General features: G+C 40.4%; 1 non-coding gene across 1 annotated transcript; it reads left to right on the top strand.

Annotated features, from left to right (window-relative positions):
- The first annotated feature begins 5,895 nt into the window (after positions 1-5,895).
- LOC113461838 lies at positions 5,896-6,001 on the top strand. Its single transcript, XR_003384113.1, has one exon. It is a non-coding gene; the product is annotated as a small nucleolar RNA R71 (small nucleolar RNA).
- Positions 6,002-9,043: the final 3,042 nt, after the last annotated feature.

The following is a 9,043-nucleotide window of genomic DNA, read 5'->3' on the forward strand; positions in this document are numbered from 1 at the left end:
AGGAATTTCTACACTCACATCTACTTCAGCCACTATTTCACCAGGAACTGTAGGTGGCACTGGTTGAGGTCCCAATTCTTTTTTATAAACTTTTTGCATCTCATCTGCAACAGCTCGGGCCAACGAATCCTATATCCAAAGCAAGAAAGCAAAACAAAAAACAACTGACCCTCATATCATGGACAGAACTTGAGAGAAATGAGACTATCTTATCTAACTAGCCTCTAACCAGCCTCTTTGATGAGCTACATATAACTGGAATGTTATAGCGCATTAGGAAGTCCACGAGATACCTGATGAGCCTCAAATGGAGGATTGAATGAACATCCTGGTGGCTCCACTTCAACCGCCGGAATAAGAGAGGTGGATGACTTCTGTCAAATCCCAAGAATGTACCATTAGGCATTCTTGCTTTCCCATGAAGAAAGCAAGATATCACCAAGCACCTGTCTGTGAGTCATAATTGAAATTTGCAAATGAACTGGCTCTTGTAGGTGCTTTTTCCATTTTTAGTTTCAAACTTTTTCAATGTAGCTTGTGAATCAATTATTGGAAGAATGTAACAGGTGGATCCAGCCCTTCAGCATTTTCTGTTGGGTTGATGCTTTCGGCGCCATAGTGCTGACCATTGAGCTATATGTCTTTCGTTTCACAGTACTCCCTGTTGCTATGATTGACTTTAGTGATATACTTAACATCACCTTCAAAGGAAATAGGATACAGTAGCCATCCTAGCATGGCCTAAGAACAAAGTGGAGGTATAATGTCATCATCATGGCCATCACTTGGGCAAAGCATGCCACGTATGACAAGGTGCACTATGCAACAATAGGTAAATCAAGATCTTAATTTTACTTTCCTTTAGTTGGAAAACATCTCATGGCATGCAAGAAGACAGAGACCACATGAAAAGCTTCACGTTGTTTAAGTTCACTTCAGTAGTATTTTTTAAGGACTTCCTAGATGGAAATTGCATGCTTCGAGCAGCCATGTAACTCTAGGCTTCCTCAGAAGTACTAAATGTTTAAATAATTTATTTGTTCACGAGTCATCAGATCATAAATATGAGATATGATTGTCTCACCTTTTTGGCCTTGGCACGCACTTCACCTGCAAAGTTTGAAGGGGGATAAAAAGATCAGAATGGAGTCAACATTAGGTAATTATAATAAAGCAGTGCTGGGCATATTAATCATGAAAGAACCTTTTTCGTTCCATATGTCATGGACTGTGGTAGCTGAATCCTCGCCCTGAAGATATCAAGAACAGATAATAAATATAAAAGATAATTTCCAGACCTAAAACTTCTCTAACAGATTGCATACCTTTGAAGCATTTTGTGTTTCAGTGTTTTCTTTCAGAATTTCTTTCTTTTTCTTTTTTGACTTTTTCAATGTTGAAGATGGTACAGGTTACACAAAGGGATTGCTCTGAAGCAAGCTCATAGAAACGAGTTAGGTGCAATGAAGCTTCTAGGATCGCTTCTACAATAGAAACTAGCAGTGTACCATTAGGCATCTCTCATCTACAATAGATATTACCTCAAGCACGACTCATAATCCTGTACAAACACAGAGAATGCATGTGCCAAACAAGTTGGCTGGAACATTTGTATCCAATAACCAAGTACACAAGTTGGCGAGAAATAGAAGAGAGTCAAAAGTTTTATTTATCAAAAACAGAGAAATGTTTCTGGACAATTGAGTTAAGTAATTTACAGAACAGTATCATATCTGCAGGTGAGTCATTCTCCCATACATAACATCAATCCATGTTTCGGAGATTCTTCGCTTTGTTTTTTATGTAGAGATTCTTTGCTTTCAGTAATCCTTAGCTGCCTGATATATGCCCTGAGAAAGAAAAGAAATGTTCATTTCCAAGGATTAGACAAGTGGAAGCAGTGGCATGACAAAAAGAACTAAAATAGCATAGTATGTGTTGCCCACTTGCGTTTACATATATCCTTCATCTTGAATACAGATATCATTTCTGTATGCTCTCCAACTGTGGTGTCAATTAATTGAGCTTGGTGGTCTCTTTCAGAGCAAAAAGAACATCTATAATGTAGCATGTCGTGTCCAATTTGGTTCATTCTTTTCAAGTCTAACAACCAAAAGTTGATGTCATTCTTTTCAAGTCTTACAACCATGCAGTAATATGTTTACGACCATGAAAGCATTAAAATTTCTAGCAAGATGATGATGCCTCCATGGCAATGGAACTTTATTTAGTATAAATTTATCATTTAACCAAATATTGATTCTTTTTTGTGCATACCAGGTAACAATATGCCCCGAGGGAGACGATTTAGAGATGTGGAGTTCCAGCATTCTCAGGTGGGATCTACTTCTGATCAGTCCCTACAGTCCCAGCAGCCATGTGAGCATCAGCAGCACGAGTCAGGATCTCAGCGCGAGCCTCCTGCTGATTGCCCGGAGGATGAGCTCCGGATCCAGGGTAATTCAATAAAATATTTCATATTTCATGTTCATATTTGTCTTCAACTTTTTAAGACATATTTTATTTAATTTTAATAGATGGACAAGGGACGGTGAGGACGAGACGGGGACCCACTCAAGCAAAGGATGTGTGGAAGCTTCCTCCGGGTGAGAAGATCATCATCCGATGCAACGAATTGGGGCAGCCCATCAATAGAGCTGGAAGTCTACTATCAAGCTTTTTAGGATCGGTTGCACGCAAGGGTCAGCTGTGTCCGTTCAACTATACGAAGTGGAATGACATGCTTCCTTCGTATAAGGTTGAGCTTCTTAAACTTATAGAGGTAATGAATTGAATTTATTCTTTTTAATTCGACACCTTCTGTATGTTAATTTGCTTTGTACCATAATTTTATTTTAGAGGTTTAATATTATTATAACATTCTGTACCTTGTTGTAGGGTAAGTTTGTACTCCCTCCAGAGAGCCATGATTGGGTGCTAAAGTCCCTCAACCGCAAATGGAAAGAATATAAAGCAAAATTGAAGACGGACTTCAAGCGCAAGGGTATGACAGAGGAGGAGGTTGCTCGTGTGACTCCTCCTGATGTATACCCTCAGCAATGGAGGGAGCTTGTTCACTACTGGTTTTCTGAAAGAGGACAGGTCGTGTATATTGTTTCAATATCTTCTATTATCTTTATTACTAATATAGATTGCAAATATATACATTGAATCATATTATACTGTGTGCTTTTATTTTGGCAGACATATTCTAATATTGGTAGAGCTGCCCGAGCATCTCAAGCAGTTCCTCATACTTCAGGCTCGAAGAGTTATGCGAGACGTAGAAATGAATTCGTAAGTTCTTTTGAAACTATTTGAAACTCTACTAACATATAGCACGTATCATGATATATAGTTTTGCCCATATACTTTCCGTATGTGTAGATAGTAGAGCATGGAAGGGAGCCTGGTGAGGTAGAGTTTTATAAGATGACCCACACTCACCGAGATGGCACCTTTGTCCGGGACGAGTCGAGAGATATAGTTGTATGTATTCATTTTTTTATTTGATCATAATTATTTTATTAATTTTACTTCCTTTAAATTATTAATGTGACTGTTTATTTTTTTGAGAGAAATATAGGAAAGAGCTATAAATCTCATTTCAGAGCGCGTCGGGGAGTCGTCATCATCCGACGCGGCCAGTCGCGTCGAGGCTCAGGTCTATGCAGAATTGATGGGCCCAGAACGTTATGGTCGCGTGAGGGGTTACGGTATCGGAGTTACCCCCACTCAACTGTCTGCAGTGAGCCGATATACCCAAGATGCCAGACAAGGTACTAGCACTGCAGAGGTTTGTAGTTTGAAGACAGAGATGGCACAGATAAAGCAGTCATATGAGACAAGGATAGAGGAGATGAGGCAGAGTCATATGACTGATATGGCGGAGTTGAAGCAGAGCCAAGAGTTGAAGATACAATCTTTGCAGGATCAGCTTGACCATATTTCATCTTTTTTGCAGAGATTTGCTCCTCCGGTACATAACTAAATATATTTGAATATATTATATAATCATAATGCATTCTTGTATGAGCGTGATGACTTTCGTATTTTTAGTTTCTAAAGTATTTTTTTTTCTTGTAGGTTGATGATACTTCATCTACTCGTAGAGATGATGCCGTCGATCCTTGATACATATCGTAGATTGTGTACTTAGGAATTTGAGATGTATATTTTTAGAATGTTTTTGAAGTACAATGTAATCAAATATTATAATATGAATGTAATCAAAGTTCTTGTTTGTGACGTGTATTTTGTTATATATGTGATTTAGTGTATTTGTTTTGTTAGAATTTAATATGTACAGGGTATTAAAAATTACTTTTATAAATTTTTTTTAAAAAAAAATTCATTTGCCGACGCTTTTAAGCGTCGGCAAAAGCCACCGGCACCGGCAAAAAATGGCACGCCTTTAACGACGCTTAAAAGCGTCGGCTAAGGGAAAATAGTTAACGACGCTTAAAAACGTCGGCATAGGCCACCTTCGCCGACGCTTTAAAGCGTCTGTGTAGTCCAACAGTGCCGAGGGTGGTCGAAGTTTGCCGACGCTTAAAAGCGTCGGCTAAGCGAAAATAGTTAACGACGCTTAAAAACGTCAGTATAGGCCACATTCGCCGACGCTTAAAAGCATCGGCATAGACCGCCGACGCTTTCTTCACGCGTCGGCCTAAACCGGCTCCACTCCCACCTGTCCGACGTCGGAGCCACGCTTTGGGGAGCGTGGGTGAGAAACTCGCCGACGCTTAAAAGCGTCGGTATAGACCAAATATAGCGCCGGGAGATATCAATTATTTTGTAGTGAATGTATCCGTTGGGGTCGGAGTCGACTCGCTCGATCTAGAGTCGACTCGGCTGTTGTTGGAGTCGACTCATGCTTCACTAGAGACGACTCGCCCACTGTTCAGAATTTGAATTAAAGTGCTGTCCCGTCCTGGAGTCGACTCGGACCAAACCTGGAGTCGACTTGCCAATATCTAGAGATGATTCGGGATTTTTGGAGACGGCTCGTTCTCAGGGTTCTAGATATACCTTTTTTTGCTTTTCTCTCTCGAGTCGACTCGGGTTCTCTTGGAGTCGACTCGGCTCTCAGAGTCCGAAAGGCCGATCCTCTATCTGTTGATCTGAACTGCCTCGGAGTCGACTCGCACCTTGTTGGAGTCGACTCGGCTGACTTGGGAGTCGACTCTGGAATACTTGGAGTCGACTCGTTCTCAGGGTCTCCGAAAATGGTTCTCTGCCTTTTGGACTTGCTTTCCTCTGGGAGTCAACTCGAACATAACTGGGAGTCGACTCGCCAAACATCGGAGTCGACTCGTAACCTTCTAGATAACAGGGTCTAAAAACCATCATTCTGTCTTTCTGTCTATTACCCTTTGGAGTCGACTGGGAACCGTCGGGAGTCGACTCGACAAGCATCGGAGTCAACTCGTAATCTTCAGAGTCAACTCGGTGATAGGGTCTGAAATTCATCTTTCTATCCTTCTGTCTGTTCTCAGTCGGAGTCGACTCGTAGTGTATCGGAGTCGACTCGAGCTTGTCCCAGAACCTCTGAAACACTTAGAGTCGACTCGCAATCTTCCAGAGTCGACTCGAACTTCAGACTTTGGTTCAATTGAGTTCAATCACCTAGCCAAATTACTTTGAACCAAGGCTCGATGCACTTAAACATAAATTCACATATATTCGCCTGAAACACTAGATTGAATTCATTAGTATAACATGAAATATACTCAAATGCTTTGAGCTCATCAAAATCAAATAGGGGTATAATCAATCACTCCACATTCATGTTCATTTTTAAGCATGAAAGTCCCCCCACATGCGACATCGATCATCTGACGATTTCGTTCAGTCAATCCATCATAGAAACATTGCACTAGCTGCCATTTAGGTATTTGATGATGTGGGCATTTTCGGATTAGGTCCCAAAATCTCTCCCAAGTCTCATGAAATTCTTCTCCTTCAGTTTAGGAGAAACTTGTGATGGCACGTCTAAACTGGTTTGTTCTTCCTATAGGAAAGTATTTTTTAAGAAATTCTTATTGCATTTGATTTCAGGAACGAATCGAATCGGCTTCTTAAGAATTCAGCCATTGCTTGGCTCTGTCTTTAAGGGAGAAGGAGAATAATCTAAATTTCAGAGCATCATCAGTGAAGTTCTGAATCTTGATAGTGGTGCAGATTTCAAGAAATTAATCTAGGTGTTTATATGGGTCTTCGTTGGTGAGCCCATAAAAAGATGGGAGCATTTGGATCACACTAGACTTTATTTCATATTGTACAGCTGCTACTTCAGGTAATCAAATGCAAGATGGAGAAGTGTAAATGGTGGGAGTAAAGTACTCCCTCAGGAGTTTGGGTTGTTCTTCAGCCATCTCGATAGGTGGGGATGATTCTAATGTTTTGATCTTAAGGGTCCGTTCTATTTTAGGGTCAAAAGGTAATAGGTCACGCACTCTAGAAAGATTCTCGTGCATAAACTAATACTTGATCAGTCAAGTATGCAATAAAAGAAAACTACATCAAATCCTTGTATTTGCCCTAAAATCACTAAACAGCTCCTAACTGGTTTGAAGAGGGCACCTAAGCCCCCAATCCGGTCTAATGAACTGAGTTGACCAGGTAAGCTCCCAGGTAAGTGGGGGGGTCACGATGTGTTTGCAAAGGTCCCACTTAAAAACCACTTGCCTCGAACAGATGAACTGCCTCCCTTATAGGGACAAAGCCTGCCTAGACATCAACTGAGCCACAGAGCGAAATTGGTGCAATTTTCGGTGATCTTCGTCCTATTGAGCTCGAATGTCCCTAAGGGCCAACGTCTAATTGATTTTAATTAAAGTGATAGCTAAGTGAGAATTGATTCACCTAATTTGGGCAAGAATCTGGTGATGAAATTCAGTTCTTATCTTGTTGGGGTGATTGTCCTTACTATGTGCGGATTAATTAGTGTATGTGTATCAAGCATGCATTTACACTTTTGCTGAAATTAAAATCAAACAATCACCACAAAATTTCAAGCTAATTGGGAATCAATTTAAATAAGAAAGGTTTAGAGGTTACCAAAGGAAATTTCTCCATCAATTTTTTTATTATTTTTTTTAGGCAAACCTCTACAGCATTCCTTTTCCAGCAGTTTCCTTTTTGATCGTCCCAGACTTCCTCTTCGATTCATGATCAAATAATACCAAAAGAAAAATCAAAAATTAGTAAGAGAGAAAAAGAAGATAAGGAAAGTAACAAAAATAGAAAATATTTTATTTTAGTTTAGATATATATTTTTTTGAAAGTTTTTTTTTTGAAAAGAAAAACAACTATGCTAGCAATCCACGGTAACGACGCCAAAAATTGATAATATAAAAAGAAAAATTAAAATTTAGTGGAGAGAAAAAGGAGATAAAAAAGTAACAACAATAAAAAATATTTTTATTTTAGATATATATATATTTAAAAAAATATTTTTTTAATGAAAAAAAAATAACTATGCTAGCAATCTCCGGCAACGGCGCCAAAAATTGATCGGTTCTTTCAATTTCAAAAATAAACCACGCAATAGCACGTATCCTGTAGGATAGTGATTACGGGTGTCGGTCCACAGGGATTGAAGAATAAGTTATTTTTCTTTAGAAATACTTCAAAGGGTATAAGCTAGAGTAAATGATAAAAACTAAGAATTAATATGGATGTAATAGTATGAATTATCTATGGAGGGAGGTGTTTAGGGCTAGAATCCACCGATAGATTTATATTCGTGACGCTTTCAATGATTGAGTTGTATTTAAGACTTGATTGCTTCCGACTACAAGCCAAAGCAATCATAAAAGAAAATTATAACTAATTTCCAACATGAATCATCTAAGTCTAGCACAAACCATTTACTCTAACGATAAGCATGACCTGTCTAACCTAGCATGATGCATCTGATCATTAAATCATTAAACATGAAATCGATGTCACATGAATATCTCCTCCAAACCACAGGTGTTGGATTCGATGAAATAGATCAATCTATGTAAAATATTTTATGCAAGATAAATGATTCACATAAATTGGATAAATCATAAAGATCAATTGATAAATTCTTCATCATGCAACAATCTTACAATACAAACTCAAATTAATAAAAATGAAACGAATACTCCTCTATGGCTTCATCAAACCCCTAAACCGAGGTTTAGCTGCTCATGGCTTCCGGACGACCTCGCATCTTCGTGTCAAAATCTTCAGCGCCCATTATTCCCAAAATATCCCAAAATATTCTCTTTCCCCTCCCTTCCTTTTTTTTATTTCTTTTTCTTCTTTCACTTTTCTTCCACCCGGACAGAGCCTCCTCCTCTGTTATTCAAACCGTCGCCTCCCCCCTTCCTTGAACCGAGCTCTCCCCCTTTTAATCTCCCCGGGCGCCGGTTCAGCATGGAATAAAATCATATCTTCCCCAATTTTAGGCGTGGGGATGGAAGAGAAGGAGCTGGACGCGTTGAATCTTGGATCTCGCTTGGAATGGCAGCTGTGAGGAGGCGGGGATGCAGGCGGATGCCTGATGCGGGAGTCGTCCGGCTGGCTGGAGACGTTGCTAGATGGTACGCATGGTGATCGCGGAAGCTGTGAGGCATGCCGGCACGATCTCTGCTGATCTGGTCGCGATGATTACAGGGATCTGAAATCTGGGACGCCGCGGCTGTGTTCGAAATGGAAGGATGGCCGGAGATGCGCTGCAGCCTTGAATCGTGCCATGGACGCGTTGAAGACGCTTCAGACGAACGCCTGATTCGCTGGCTGCACCGTGGGATAAGAGGAGATCTGGGAGGATCTGGAAAATGGCTGGATGCACGAACGGCGGGCTGGTTCACCGCGTGATACGCTGGGAGAAGAGATCTTTCCCTTGCTTTGCAACGGATCGCTGCCTGTTTTGGAAGTTTGGGGGAGGAGGGGATGCGCTGGAATGAGCTGATGGCGGAGGAGCTGAATCCTGGATGAAGACAAACGGCCGTGATGATTACGGGAGGAAGAAGATGAATAGTGAGATGGGTTTTGGTCTTCGTAA

This window comes from Phoenix dactylifera, unplaced genomic scaffold (genome assembly GCF_009389715.1).
Source record: "Phoenix dactylifera cultivar Barhee BC4 unplaced genomic scaffold, palm_55x_up_171113_PBpolish2nd_filt_p 001016F, whole genome shotgun sequence".
In the NCBI taxonomy this organism is placed as follows: domain Eukaryota; kingdom Viridiplantae; phylum Streptophyta; class Magnoliopsida; order Arecales; family Arecaceae; genus Phoenix; species Phoenix dactylifera.